Below are 16336 nucleotides of genomic sequence, written 5' to 3' on the forward strand. Positions count from 1 at the left end.
TAATGTGAGCCTGGTCAAGTTATCCAGATCTTGTCTCGAAATTTCACAAAGAGAGAGCCAGGTGTAGTGGTGCACATCTGCAACCCCAGCAGTCTAGGAAGATAAAGCTGGAGGAGCACTAAATTCAAGGGCTGGTGATGTAGTTCAATGTGAATGCCCTGAGCTCAATCTCCAGTACTGAAAAAATAAATAAAGTGGCACAAACTTCTTTTACTAATTCATATTTACTTTATTTATAAAACATAACCCAAAATCTTGTGCTACAGTTTATAAAAACTCTTACTGTAAGTACATTAGGTATAATCTTTATGCTTCTCGCGAACTCGGGGATGTTCTTTTGCAACACAGAGTGGACACATTTAAGTCACTGAGACTGAACAGGGCTGAGCACCAAAAGATCTGCCAAAGAAGAAAACTGAAAAAGGGAGAAACATTAGCAGATCAGAGAGGAAAAGCGAAAGGGGAGAGAAACGAAACAGAAAGACAAAAAAGACATCACCTTATTGTCAACTATTCTTAATACAGGAATGACAGAATTTGAAAGAAGAAACGAAACTAAAAATTTCCAATAGTGGTCAATGACTATAATAATTCTAGGGTGGTGCTTACAGAGTTGACCAACTTCTAATCAAAAACCCAGGAAAATACATTATTATAAAATATTTATGCACCTTCCGGACCAAACAATATGAAACTCATTTGTTATATATTCAAAACAAGGGGATTCAAATGTCATTTATAATTTAGATTAGGTATAATAGACCAAATAAATTGAAAATTTCGGATAGTGAAACACCAACCAGGACATCTATCACTGGTGTTTTCACCATTATATTTAGTGGGTAGATGTTTTATTGAAATCATAACACCCACAGAAAAAAAGAAAGACCAACATGATAGTATAAAGTATATTGCTCAAAGAAAGACAACAATGCAAAAGAAAATTCAGATTGGAACGCTGCATCGTATGTTGAATGTTTTAAGATATACCATACACAGAAAAATCACTGCCTTTGTTTGTGAGACAGGGCCCTGCTATGTAGTTCAGCTTGGCCTTGAACTTACAATGTAGCCCAGGCTGACCTTGAATTTGTAGGGATCCTCCTTCCTTAACCTCCTGAGTGCTGGGATTACAGGTGTGCACCGCCACACCTAGATTTCAATGGGTTCTTGAGACTCCTGAATTAATGTGCAAAATTGTCTGCGGCCCAGCCATCTATGTGTTTGTGTGTGTGAGTGTGTGTGTGTATGTGTGTGTGTGTACACTAGGGAACGAAAGCAGGAATAAGACATAGTTAACTGACAAGTGGTGAGGAACAGAATAGTTTTCCTGGGGGTTGGTAAAGTACTTCCAACAGAGTGGCTCTTGTTTGTGTGTTTTATCTGACTCCTCAGTGAAAAATGAGGAAAAGCAATAGATTGAAAGTAAGTGAGGGCTGGAACTCCAGGAACAAAATGAATAAAAAGGCATATTTAGGGAAAACTAAAGTGTTTAGGGAAATGAAGGTTGAGAAGGTCGCCCCAGCCCTGTAAAGGTTCGGATCTTGCCATACTGGGTAATCTTATTGGGATCATGGAAAGAATGAAGAGATCTGGTAGCTGGTCATTCATTCATGTGAATTCATAGAAACACAAACCAGCAGCCTCTAACTCAGCTGAACTTGTGCGAAGAAGTGAGATGAAAATTCCCCAAGGCCTCCCAGAAACCCCCATATTGTGACTTTAATCCCAGGGGCCAACCTTAAGGCTCAGGCCAGGTCAGATGCAGAGATCAGGCTCCAGACACACAAACCTATAACTCTTGGGCTGGGAGAAACTGAGGTGTTTTATCTATTGTGTTTTTTGCTCATTCATTCCAGAACATCCATTGATCACTTAACCGTTGTGCCATGTAATGGCTAGGATTGGAGATACAGCAAGGGGAAAAGTAACTGCTGTTTTAGGGCTGATAATCTAATGATAAAATAGATGATAAATAAATAAAGCATATACATAAGTCTGAAATATGTTCCTGATGAACAATTAACATCCAAGCAGGGACACACACACAAAAAAAAAACAAAAAACAAAAGGAGTAAGCCCATACAAATAACTGGAGGGAAGGTGAGTCCGGACAGAGGGGACACCAAGTGCAGAGGCTGTGAACAAGAAAGTAAAGCCCAAAAGCAAGCGTTTAGCAAACAACTGCAATAATCCAAGTGAGAAATGATGGTGGCTTGAACTGTGATAGTAGTGGAGAAAAAGAAAAAATTGTCAAGAAGTTTGATATGCACTGAAGGGTTCAATGATTGCATGGATGTGCTAAATGAGACAAAAACCAAAAATGACTGCAAGGTTGTAGAGCTCAGTAACTAGAAACATGGATGCTACATTGGGAGGATGGAGCATCATGTAAGGCGGTGATTGGGGGTAAGGAAATAATTTCAGTTTTTCATACAATCTTGCTATAGTCCTGCTATAATATGACAAGTCCTGCTATAATATGACAGACATGTTCTTAAAAAATCACTGTGCTATGCAAAATCATGCAATAAAAATCAAAGGATTAGAGGAAAATAATGTTAGGGGCTATCAAAACTTTCATTGGTGACACATAAAAATTTTAGAAATCTATTTTTGGTATAAAATGTGTTTTTAGTAGCGGTTTAGAGCCATCAAGCTGTTAAGAAATATGTAAATACAATAGATGCTGCATCTTACCATGAAAAAGATAGGAAGATGCCTGTAATTCTAGCACTCTGCGAGGCTGCTGAAGGAACTTCAAGCTCAGCCTGGACAACTTAGGGACAGCTGGGCCCCATCTCAAAAGGGTTGGGGATGTGGCTCAGTGTGGTGGCCTGGGTCCCATACTCAGTGCCCAGGAGACAGAAGAGGGAGAGGAAGATGGAGAGGGACAAGGAGAAGAGAAGAGAGGAATTTTGCTTCTGGAATTGGGCATGAAATGGGCTTCAGCTCATGGGTTACCATGAAAAGAAAGAAAGAAGATGGCCTGGAAGTAGAGGGAACTCTGGACAGCCGGGTGTGACTGGGTGTGGTTCCTAACGCATGTGGTGAACCTAGGGATCCAGTAAGTGTTCGAGGGCTGGGTTGAGCAAATGTGTGTTTTGTACACTCCTATATGGTTCTGCCCAGCAGAAGTTTTCTGTACTTTCCCTAGTGTTTTTCTTTAACAAAATTGTGCATATGTGAGATTTGCATTACAGTCAAATTGTTTCCTAATATATCAGTTGTGTTGGAACAAGTTCATGTTTTCAAAGCAAGAATTATAGCATTCCCTGAATGTTATGCATTAAAATGGAAATGTCAAGTAGGCAGTTGGATTTACAAGTCTAGGGTTTGTGGCAGAAGTATCAGCTAAATTTAATTTGAAAGTCATCAACATATATATTATTGAAGCCTTGGGATTGGTTGAGTGAGAATGAATACAGATGATGTCAAGAGACTGAGCAGAGGACGGGCAACATTTAGAAGTCGGGAAGAAAATGGGGAATCAGGAAAGGAGTCAGATAAGAAGAGAATTGGGGGATGGGCTCTCCCACATAGGCACCAAGTGAAGACAGCTTTTCAAGGAAGAAGGAGCAATCCACCATGCCAGGTAAAGTAGATGGATCAAATTCAAAATGGACTAGGAGTTGTTCTTCTGATCTGGCTACCCGAAGGTGACTAGTGTGCTTGACAAGAACTGTTAGAGTGGCATGGTGAGAGAGAGTCTGAAGGGAGGCAGTTGACCAGGCATCGGGAAAAGAACTGAAAACAGTCAGTACAGGAAACATTCTGTGAGAGGAAAGGACAGGGGAAGCCATCATCCTGTTTTAAAGAGAAGAGAGATTACAGCCAATCAGAAGAAAGTTCCCAGAAACAAATGCAGATGTAGGAAGGATGTCGGTAGAAAGTAGGTGTCCTCCTTTGATTACCTCTTTTTTCTCAGTGAAGTGACAAGCAGGCGTCATCACTGAGAGTTAGGTATCCGGGTGAGATGCTGGACACTCGTGGAGAGAACAGAGCCAGTATTCCGAGAGTTGGAATGGGAAAGGCCTAGAGCAGCGGTGGTGAACCTATGGCACTCTTGTTATTGTGTTTCTCTTTTAAGACAAAAGACGTTAAGTTAGGTATGAGTTGTGTTTTCGAAACTAAAATGTCACTATTCAGGTTTGATTGCAGTGTTGACACTTTGTTAGGAATAAGTGAATTTTGGGTTCCAATTTGGGTGCTTGTCTCTAAAAGCTTCACCATTAATGGGCTAGAGTAATACAGAGGATGCTCGAAAGTTCCTAGACATACATCAAAGGGTGCATATAAATTTTATTTTGATGGAAATTGCCCTCTGAGGTTGTATAGTTCACATTCCCACATGTGACAACGCGAGCTCCTCCAAGCCTTTGCAAAGGGGGTATGCTATCAAACAATATTACCCTTCTCAACCTAATAGTGGAAAATGATATTGCAGTGCAGTTTTAATTTGCATTTTTCCTGTTTCAATTAGACTGGGCATATTTTCTTATGATTAATGACCAAGGACTGCAGATAAAACTGGATCCTTCCAGGGAGCTGTGACGTGGTAGATTAGATGATCAATTTTTTTGTTTTTTGTCTGTCTTCATTCATCCAATATTTATTGAGTGCCAATTATAAATTATACAACTTTGTATTGATTTATAAGGCAGTGAACAAAACAAACTGTCAAAAGCTACACTGGAAATACTGGTCCAAAATCATCAAAGGTCTAGGGAAGAAGAAGTATCAGATAACCTCTAGGATCAAGACTGTAACCCACAGCTTTACTTTTAGGCACTAGGAACAGAGATTTTTTTCATTTGTTTAACTTCACTTATATTAGTACATAATAATCACATTCATTGTGGAGGGTTGGCACCTATACACAATGCATCTTAATTCTTTTTATGTCCCTTTTCCCTCTCTAGCTCTTGGTCTCCTTCTCATTTGCAAAAGACTTATGCTTTGTTTCTTGTTATCTACCTTTTATTTTGCTCTTTCATTTATTTATATTTTTGGGATTTACATATAAGAACAATCATGTGATATTTGAGCTTGTGTGTATGATTTATTTCACTTAACATTATGGTCTCAAGATGTACCAATTTTCTACAAATGACTCAAACATACTCTTTTTTACAATAGAGTAACTCCTGCAGTCTAGGCATAGCAACAACTTTCTGAACAGAACCCAACTGCATAAGAAATAACATCAAAAGTCAACAAATGAGATTTAGAGATTTCTGAGCAGACAAACAACAGAGTTTAGTATACTGGATCACCCCTTGTGTTGAACCAGCAAAATCAGGAGTGGCTGTTTCAAAGCAAGCACTTAGTAAATGTGAAAAGAGAAAATATAGAAGGTTCTTCCATATAGGAAAGGTGTTATAACTTATATCTAGATATCCCCCAAAGGCTCATGAGCTCATAGGTGGAGCTTTAGAGAGGTGATACTAGATCATGAGTGTGGGTGTGTAACGTTGGATTAGTCCATTGATGGGTTACCACAAGTATGATATTGGACGATGAAGCCTGGGAGAAGGAGGAGCCTCACTGTGGGTGTGGTCTTAAAGATATATATCTCCCTTCTATTCCCTTGTTCTGCTAGCTGCTTCCTGTTTGCCATGTCATGAATTGTTTTGCCTCTGCCATTCCCCTCTGCCATGCTGCCCTGCCTTGGAACCAGCTGACTGGCCAGCCTGCCCCCGGAGCCTGTTCATGCTTGGATTGTAAGAAAAGAAACTTCCCAGGTGGTCCACCTGTTAACACTTGAGTTGCAAGAAAAGAAACTTCCCAGAACTGTTCCAAACGCAAAAGTCAGTCCTGTCTAGGAGGATACCTGATGATGACCGTGTCACACTCTGATGCCCATACCTGGTTCACCCACAGAGACCCTCCCCCCAGAACAACCCTTAAAAACCCTTTCCCCAGGCCAAACTGGCAGCTATCTTGGTCCACAAGGCAGTCTACCCCACCCCCACTCCCGCCCAATAAAGCTCTTTTCTGGTCTGGTTTCCCATGGGTTCTGGTCCATCACTGTGGACTGAAATCACTCAACTTTAAGCTAAAATAAACCTTTTCTCTTTTAACTTGTGAGTGTCACGTAGTTTGTCCCAGCAACAAGAAAGCAATTAAGACAAAAGGCATCTCAAGATACGAAATAACTCTGCATCGAATGATCTTGAGAGAAACGGAATATTAAAGGAGCAGCTGCTCGTAGCGGAGCCCAGCCCCATAGCCCGGGCTTCCTGGACTCCTTCTGAGTTTCCAGGCATTGCATGTCATGAGTGATACAAGAGCAGCAGGAGGGATATAACGAAACGCCTTGTCAAAAATAGATTTGCTGCCGAAAGTAATTCCTCTTGGTCATGCTCCAGGCTATTTCACAGGGGACTGCTATAAGTTCCACAAAAGTATCAAACTGTCCTATATGCTGAGCTGCTTAACTCAGACTCATCCTAAGTTCCTCGGTGGTGAGCCACGCCGGCTGTGGGATTTCCTTGAGTTCACTCCCTTTGCTGCCAGTGCCCGAGTGCATAGCTACAAACCCAGTCAACCAGGTAAATTGTCAAGCTGCACAGTGCAAAGAGAAAGCACCTGGGGGATTTTGTCATACACCTCCAGCTGGTAACGCCTGGTGCTGTGTCAGTGATGGTGCTCGCTCTCCCTCCCCACTCCCACTTCCTTTAGTTCCACTGGCACAAGTTGCCACTAAGTCCTAATCTGCCGGAGTTACACTGAATTTTGAAAACTTTTAATTTCCCTCCTTCCAATTTTCACAAAATCCAGCTGGACAGCTGCTTTAGGTACCTGCAACAATATTCCAGCTCATTTCTACACAAATCTTGACAGCCCCAATGAAAGTCTTTCCATCATATGAAGTAACCTTCCTCAGTTGTCTGTTCTTATCCTAAGAGCTTCACTCAAAGGCCACTTCTTGGCTATTTACTTCAACACTGAGCATGTCCAGGAATCCAAGCAACCTTTGGGTAGTTGCTGAGAAAGGATAAAGTACCGTTTATGCTAGGTGCCAGCCACGGTGGAAGATGTTCGTAAGATAAATACTTTTAGGTGAGGATTATATTATGGCTGTAATGTAAAACATTTTGTGAGAAGTAAACATAAAATATATTGAATTATTTTGGGGGCTACTAATGCTGTACTCTCACTTTTTGGTTGCTTTTTTTTTTTGTTTGGTTTTCGAGACAGGGTACACTACCTGATTCAGACTGGCCTTGAAGTCACAGAAATCCTCCTGCTTCAGCCTCCCAAGTGCTAGGATAACAAGCATGCATCCCCACACTTAGTTTGCAATTCCTTCTTTACAATAAATAAAGTTTCTAAGAACATTGCCAAGGTGTTTACACTTTACCCAAGAGATTAATGCAAGCAAAGGCAAATGGTAATGTCATATATGTCTGCATTCCCTCATCAGACTGTTAGAAATCAGAGAGCAGAGACTAAATATATTTTATCTTCAGTCCACAGCCAGCACAATGAGCACAACAGATAACTCAAATGGGTGCTGAGAAAAGAGCATTAATTAATGAAAAAATCAATTGACAGTGTGACTCAGATACTAATTGACACTGCTGATAAACGTAATTCCTTATGAAGGTGATGAAAACCCCAATTTAGAAACTATTATTATTGCCTAGACTCCAATAGCATCTGCCTCTAGTGACTTCTCCAGTCTCACAGTGCTCCCAACCCAGAGCTCGTTACACTGCTCCTTCCTCAAGGCTTTGCCTTGACCGCTCCCCCCAACATCCCCCTAGGGACCCTCACTCCATTCAGGCCTCTGTCCAGATGGCGCTCTTTGAAAAAACTTTTCTGATGGCAACTTCTCAAACAGAGTGCTTTAGAACTCCTAGCACTCTACCCCGCCCGACTTTCTTCTTCGTACTTACCAACAATCAACAGTGTCATATAAGTCTCTCTGCCTTCCTCATTAATGTGTAAGCCTCATTAGGGCAGGGATATGGCCCTACTCATCTTAGCAACTCCAATGCCAGAGTAATGCCTGGCATGGGGCAGGTACTTTACACTTGATAGAAAGAACAGACAAATCAATGAGGGATATAGGTGTATTACGTAAGCGTCAAGTCAAGGTACCTATAGTGCAAAGATTCTTGATGTTTTTCAAGCCATATTGAAAATAAAAGTAGTGAGCCCAACTGTAATGCTAATAGTAGATAGCCTGCCCAGCCTTCCAATTCCCAGACCCTTCTGGAGACAATTAAGTTTAAAAGTGAAATTGAATCTCACATTTTACACAAAATAAATCTTGAGTGATTAAAAATATCATGAATTCAAAATCCAAAGGAACACTAAAAGATAAAATAGTCAAAGGCAATAAAAAATTTGACCTATAAAATCAAGTAATTCAGGTACTCTTGACATGCCTTCACAACTGATCAAAGAAGAAAAATCTTAAATATAATTATTTTTCTATGTGATCTGTCAAGCCCAAAGAATCTGCCAGCATGACTTATAGTTGTGATCAGAAGGGTCATGATCATGACCTGTCATGCCAGAAAATGTGAAAAATCAAGAGAATTAACAGAAATCAAACCCTGCACCAAGCAGACAGGAAATATGTATATGGAGTGGCACGGTTTCCAAATCACGGCATGTCATTTTCTGCTTAAATATGTCTATGCTACCCAGGAATGCCTGGACGTCCCAGACATTTTCTTAATCAAGAGAATCCAACATGCTTGAAATTATTTTAAGGTATCATAGATTTTTACAAAGAAAACCTTACATTTAGATATTTCTTAAGAAAAATGAGGAAAGACTTGTGTTGATTGTGACCCTGGACCTTAATAAAAGTCACTTATTTTCCAAAAAATATAAAACTTAGTAAATCCAACAATTAGATGACAGAAGTAACAGCTGGGGTCTTGGAACTTGAACTTCTGTGTTGTTCCAATGAACCACACAGCTCTTCCTGTTCCTGTAAGCCCACTGTCCTCTGCACATTTATCTGCATTTCACGGCAGCCAGCAGCTGCCATAACCCACATTCTGACAGACTAGCCTAACTGTAAACAGCAGTTGGAGGGAGAAACCTCCCTACCATTTAATATTTGTAATTCTTGTAGAACGGAGTAGCACGGATACTGTTCAGACCTACAACTGGAGGCTTCCAAAGGTACTTTTTGTATGTCAGTTTTGGTCTCCAGACCCAAGCAGACCTTGGGAAGGAGTCAGGAGAACATCTGGTTCAGTAGAGAGTAATTCCAGTGAAAGATAAAAAGGAAATAAAGTAGGATGGACAAGTGAGCCTTCGGCCTGTCTTGCAAATAGAATTCTCATGAAAAGAAATTGGGACGAAAACAAGATTCAGAGGAGAGTGTTTTAGATCAAAGTGCGCATCTGAGAAAGTGTTGAGAACTCAATGAAGAACACTGGAGCAAAGACTGTCCATTAAAGGCATCCCCCATGGGCAGAAAAGCTGAATGCTGGTAACCACAGGATGCTCATTCATTGGCTGGAGACAACCCAGGAAGGGGGTGGCCTCCCTTCAATCACTGAAGCATATCCTAAAGATTCCACACCTGGAAGATGCTAACTAATGTTACTCCCTGCAGACAAATAGCAAATTCTTGAAGGAAGAGCCATCTAAGATGTGTACCTCCAAGGCTGCCCTATCTAGGGGACAGATTTCAACTAAAAGTTGTTACCCTTCAGCTATGAATGAAGTAGGTGCCTCAAGTCAAAAAGCAGAGCTAAATGAGTGAGCCCAGGTAGGTGGTGATGTCAGAACAGACGTTTTGTACAAGTTCAAAAAGTGAATGCACTTACCGATTTCTGCAAGGTGGGAAGCATGATGACCATTCACATTAGGATGAATTAAGGGCCAGACCAACAAGTGCATGCCCACCTTGTAAGGCTTGATGTTAGTTAACATAGTTCAGACAATTGGATCTGAGAATCTTGTGCTCTAGGCATTTTTAATTGACACTTTCATTGAGATACTTGTAGATCCTCTTACAGACTAAAAAATAACTCAGAGTTCCTGGGTCCACTTTATCCAGGTAACAATGTGCAAAACCATAGTGCAGTATCACAACTAGGATACTGAAATTGACGCAATACACTCATCTAATTTAGATCATCCTAGTTTTACCTGTTCTTTCTCATGGGAGGTGTGTAGGGTTAGGGCACATGTGTGTAATATCATGCCACCATGTTAGTTCAGGTACTGGACTTGAACTTCCCCATCATCACAAGGATCCTCACATTGTCTTTATATAATCTCATTCATTTCCCTCCCACATTTCTGCCCCTCTTCCTAACCCTTAGTAGCCATGAATCTGGTTTCCATGTCTCGATGTTGTTCCTTTGAAAAATGTTATATGTATTGAATCATCTATTATGTAACCATGCAGGGTTGGCTTTTAAAGCCCTTGAGATCCATCTGAGTTGCTGCATGTATCAACAGTGTATTCCTTTCTATTATGGCATGAATATGCTACAGATTGTTTAACCATTTACCATTTGAAGGACATATGGGGTTTATTCCCAATTTGGGGCTATAAATCTTCTCGCACATATTTTTCTTATAAATTTTCAGTGATCTGGGATAAATGCCCAGAGCTTCAATTGCTGAGTCATGTTGTAGTTGCACAGTTATTTTTGGGAGAAACTGCCAAAATGTTTTGCAGCGTAGATGTGCCAATTTACATCCCATCCATTTCTCTGCATCCACACCGGCAAGTGATGTTGTTATTATTTTTTATTTCAACCATACTGATAGATGTGTGGTGATATTTTCATTGTGGTTTTAATTTGCATTTTCCTAATGTCTAACAGAGTTAAACATCGTTTCATGGCTTGTCTTTGTAGTTAGCCTTGACAGTTTGGAAAGTAACACGATTCAAAAAGCAAAGAGGTGTCACGGGAAGGGGAAAGTACAATCATATGAGTTCACATTTTAAGGGGCGAATTGTGTATTCCACGACCTTTTCCAAACATTGTTTTAGCTTCATCTTGTGTTTCAATTCCAATACAATCCACATTTCAAGGAATAATTATCCAGTCCTCCCTATAGTGCTCTGTCTTAGTTACTTTTTACTCGTTGCTGAGACAAAATACCTGAAGCCCAAGTTGGGAAAGGAAAGATTTATTTCTCACAGTTTTTGGAGGTTTCAGTCCACACTCAGTTGGCTCCAAGGCAGGCTGTCATGGCTGGTGGCTGCAAACAGCAAGGAGGAAACAGGCAAGAGAGAGTGAGAGACACACACACACCTTCTTCTTGCCATTACATCACATCCTGGCTCCACCCAAATATGGGTATAACACTGACACTATCAATCCAAGCCCATATAATGAACCAATCACAAATGCACAATGCAAATGCATGAGGCCTGGGGGCCACCAACATAAACCATGACACACTGCAAAACTATCTTTCATAATTGATGGAGAGATAAGATACTTCCATGACAAAGAACAACTGAGAAAATTTATGACCACCAAACCAGCACTACAAAAAGTTCTGAAGCACATTCTAGAAAGAGATAATAAGGACTACAGCTCTGTAAACCCCAAAAGAAGGAATCCACTGGGGATAGAAAACAATTAGAAAACAAGGTGGGGAGCCAACAGTGGGAAAATAACATGATAAGGATAAGGCAATATATTTCAGTTATAACCTTTATTGTTAATGGTCACAATTCACCAGTCAAAAGACATAAACCGGCATAATGGATCAAGAAGCAAGATCTAACAATAGTCTACACACATTTAATTCAAAATACATTTTGTTATTAAACAAATGTGTTATTAAACACATTTAATTCAAAAAGAAATTCACACACTAAAAATCAAAGGAAGGAAATACTCCATGCAACAGGAACCCAGGAAAAAGGAGAAGCTATTCTATTTGCAGACAAAGGGAATTTCAAGCCAAGACTGATTAAGAAAGATAAAGAAGGTTACTACATCCTTGTAAAGGGAACAATCCAAGAGGATTTTATAACAATCATAAGTATATATGTAATAAATACCAGTGCACCCATATATGTAAAGCAATTACTAATGGACATAATAAATCAAATAAGCCTCAATACAATTATATTGGGAAAACTCAATATCCCACTGTCACAAAAGACAGATCAACTGGACAAAAAATCAATAATGAAATATTAGATCTAAATCAAACTTTTGAACAAGTGGATTTAGTAGATGTCTATAGACTGTTCCACCCCACAACATCAGAACACACATTCTCCTCATCTGCACATGGGCCATTCTCCAAAATAAACCATAGACTGGCTCACAGAATATGCTTAAGTAAACACAAAAGAATTGAAATTATCCCATGCATACAACAGACCACAGTGCAATGAAATTGGCCAAAGGAAACCACAAGAACTTCATTATAAACACATAGAAATTAGATAGCGTCCTACTGAACAACTAATGGGTCACAGATGAAATTAAAGAAGAATTAAACAGTCCTTATAGTTGAATGATAACAATACAACATACTAGAATTTGTGGAACACATTGAAAGCAGTCTTAAGAGGGAAATTTATAGCAGTAAATAACACATTAGAGACTAAAAAAGAATCAATGAAGAGTTAATTCTTTGAAAGATTAAATAAAATTGAAACAACTTTAGCCAACATTATCCAAAAAAGGAAACAAAAGACTCAAATCCATGCAATTAGGAATGAAAAGAGTAAAATCACAACAGACCCTGCAGAAATCCAGAAAATCATCCATACCTACTTTGAAAACTTGTATTCAAACTAGATGGAAAATATAAAACAAATGAATAGATTGTTATATATAAATTAACAAAGCTGAATCAAAGAGATACAAAAATACTAAAAACCCAATATCAATACATGAGATTGAATATGTAATTAAAGACAAAGAAAAGGCCATGCCCTGATGGGTTCACTTCTGAATTCTACAACAAATTTAGAGAAGACCTAACATCATTCCTTCTCAAACTCTTTAATGAAATTGAATGGGAAGTAATACTTCCAAACTTACTCCTGGAAACAAGCATTACCCTGATATAAAAACCAGAAAAGGACCCAATTAAGAAAGAGAATTACAGGCCAATGTCCCTAATGAATGTTGATGCAAATATCCTCAATAAGATACAGGCAAATAGACTAGCAAGTCATCAAGAAGACTGTACACCATGATCAAGTGGGATTCATTCCAGGGATGCAGGAATGGTTCAGTATACATAAATCCATAAATGTAATGCACCATATTAACAGAGCCAAGGACAAAAATCACACAATCATCTCAACAGATGCAGAATATCTTTTGACAATGTCCAATACCCATTCATGATAAGAACCCTAAAGAAAATTGAAATAGATGGGCTTTATCTCAATTTGATAAAAGCCACCTATGATAAACCAATAGCTAACATCATACTAAATGGAAAAAAAATTGAAAGCTTTCTCTCTAAAATTAGCAACAAGACAAGATGTCCACTGTCTCCACTATTATTCAACATAGTCCTGGAAAATTTAGCTGGAGCAACTAGACAAGAGAAAGAAATAAAAGAAATACAGATAGGAAAGAAAGAAGTTAAACTATTATTATTTGCAGATTACATGAGGTTCTATTTAGAGGACCCCAAAAGCTCCATTGAAAGACTTCTAGATTTAATAAGCAAATTCAATAATGAAGCTGGTTACACAGTCAACACTCAAAAATCAATATCCTTCTTATACATGAATAACAAGCTGTATGAGAGATAAATCAGGATGATAATATCTTTTGCAATAGCATTCAAAAATTAAATACCTAGAAATCAGTCTAACAAAGGAGGTACAAGACCGTTACACTGAAAATTACAGTACTCTGGAAAAGGAGATTGAAGAAGGCATTAGAAAATTGAGAGAGATAGCCCAGGCTCTTTGGTAGGAAGAACTAATATAGTGAAAATGGCCATACTTTCAAAACTGTTATACAGATACAATACAACCCAATTAAAATTTGAATAGCATATCTCAAAAAATTAGAAAATAAAATCCTAAAATTCACCTAGAACGAGAAGAGACCTAGAATAGGCAACCCGGAGCAACAAAGACAAGACAGGGGCCATCAAAATCCCTGGATTGAAATTATACTATAAAGTTACTGTGATATAAACAGTGTGGTACTGGCAAAAAAAAAAGCAGATTTGAAGATCAATGGACAGATTAGAAGATGTAGAAACAACTTCAGACACACTAAGCCACCTTATCTTTGACAAAGGTGCCAAATGCACTCACTGAAAGAAAGACAGCCTCTTTAATAAATGGTGCTGGAGAAACTGGCTCTGCACATGCCAAAGATTAAAACTAGACACATATGTTTCACCATGTACTAAGCTAAAATCAGAATGGATCAAATATCTTAAAATTAAAAGAGAAACATTAAATCTGCTGGAAGATAGAATAGGTAAAACTCTTGAAGACACTGGTGTAAGCAGAAACTATTGAAAATCCCAATTGCACAGGAACTATCACAAAGAATCAACAACTGGGATCTCACCCTACTGAAAACCTTTGGACAGCAAGAGAAACCACCAACAGAGTGAAGAAACAATCCACCATGTGGGAGAAAATGTTTGCCAGCTGTTCCTCAGACAAAGGATTACTATGGAAAACATATAAAGAGATCAAAAATCAATCCTGCAAGATTTAAAGACTCAATCCAAAAATGAGCATCTGAGATGAACACACACAGTTCTCAAATGAAGAAACACAAACAGCAAATAAATACATAAAAAAATGTTCAGCATCTCTGGTCATTCAAGAGAAGCAAATTAAAACAACACTGAGATTCCACCTCACCCCAGAAGGAATGGCTGTTATCAAAGAATCAAGCAGTAACAAATGCTGGCAGGGCTGTGGGGGAAAAAGGAAGCCTTCTCCACTGTTGGTGGGAGTGCCGACTGGTGCAACCACTGTGGAAATCAGTGTGGTGATTGCTCAAAAAACTAGGACTAGAGATCCCATTTAATCCGGCTATCACCCTTCTGGGTATTTTTCCAAAAGAATTAAAAACATCATAAACACTAATATATGTGCACCCATGTTTACAGAAGCACAGTTTATAATAGCCAGATCTTGAAAACAACCTAAATGCCCATTGACTAAGGAATGAATAAAAAAGAGGTGATATTTGTATATGATGGAGTACTATTCAGCCATAAAGGATAAACAGGAGTCTTTTATAGGACTTTTCCATATAGACTTTTCATGCACCTTGAGAACACACTCATTAGTAAGATACATAAGATACACCTGTAAACATCATATTGTTTCATTACTATGAGAAGCTGAAAGAAAAACATATGCGTGTGTATATATATATATATATATATATATATATATATATATATTTATATGTAAATAGTCAAGATAGCTATACCGCAGATTTCTCTGAGTTCACTGAAGAGAAAGATGCATGCCGGTATTGCTTGGACAACTGAATACAGATCTTATGCTCTGGGTGAATGATTTGGGGCTGACAATGCTTAATGTATGTACCATTGTTGCTCCCTGGCTGACATGCTTTGAAATTTTGTTGTAGGTTTTTTCTTCTTCTTTTCTTTTTATCCTTGAAATAAAACAGATTTGGAAAAATAAGATAGTGCCTGGTACATAGTTAGAACTAGGCAAATATTAGTCATTTTTACTTTACTATTTGACCTGCAAGCTTTTTTAAAAAATTCAAACAAAATTCCACCTTGAAATTTATTCATATATTCTCCAGCTGCCTTCCTTCCTTCCTCACTTCCTGTGACTTATCCATCTTTTGCTGAAAGTGTCCTTAATAAAGCTCTCGTTTTGCCCTCCAATTAACCTTCGAGCCCAGCCTTTATAGCTAGACTTCCTTCCTGGCAAACCTGGCCCTTGCTGGGATGATAAAGCCTCCGGTACAGACCAATGATTGCCCTTCCTCCTTTGTGGCACTTGATTCCTTCACCCTTCTTCCCTTCAGCCGAAGGGAAGTGCTGCTGGGAAGGAGCCTAGGATGGCAGCAAATCTCTAGTTAAGCTGTCTCTTTCAACGGTGCCATAACTGGGCTGGCTCGGCCCACTCTGGAGGAGCGCTAGCATTATTGTTCTCTTGAGAGTTTGATGAGGAGATACTGAAATAATAAATGTTTATTTCAACCTTTGCTAAACTAAACAAACTAGTTTGTGCATCCTTTCGGGACGTTTTGATAAGCTGCGCCTACTCACGTTTGAAACAGTGCATCTTATAAAGAAATTCAAGCAGCCCACAAGGCACCCTCACCTCTTCAGGCTGCCAGCCTCTACTGACAGTAGTGGCAATTTCAGCTGAGCACCAGTGAGGCCAACAGAC

General features: G+C 39.1%; 1 protein-coding gene and 1 long non-coding RNA gene across 3 annotated transcripts in view; one reads left to right on the plus strand and one right to left on the minus strand.

Annotated features, from left to right (window-relative positions):
- Nucleotides 1–16336, minus strand: part of Gabra3 (gamma-aminobutyric acid type A receptor subunit alpha3) — a 393665-nt gene that overhangs the window by 310024 nt on the left and 67305 nt on the right. The window lies entirely within an intron of this gene.
- On the plus strand, nt 3461–6083 carry LOC134475397 (uncharacterized). Its single transcript, XR_010046497.1, has 2 exons — nt 3461–3595; nt 5603–6083. It is a non-coding gene; the product is annotated as an uncharacterized LOC134475397 (long non-coding RNA).

Source organism: Cavia porcellus, unplaced genomic scaffold (assembly GCF_034190915.1).
Source record: "Cavia porcellus strain 051 isolate PalLab524CR breed Dunkin Hartley unplaced genomic scaffold, mCavPor4.1 scaffold_3, whole genome shotgun sequence".
Taxonomy (NCBI): Eukaryota; Metazoa; Chordata; class Mammalia; order Rodentia; family Caviidae; genus Cavia; species Cavia porcellus.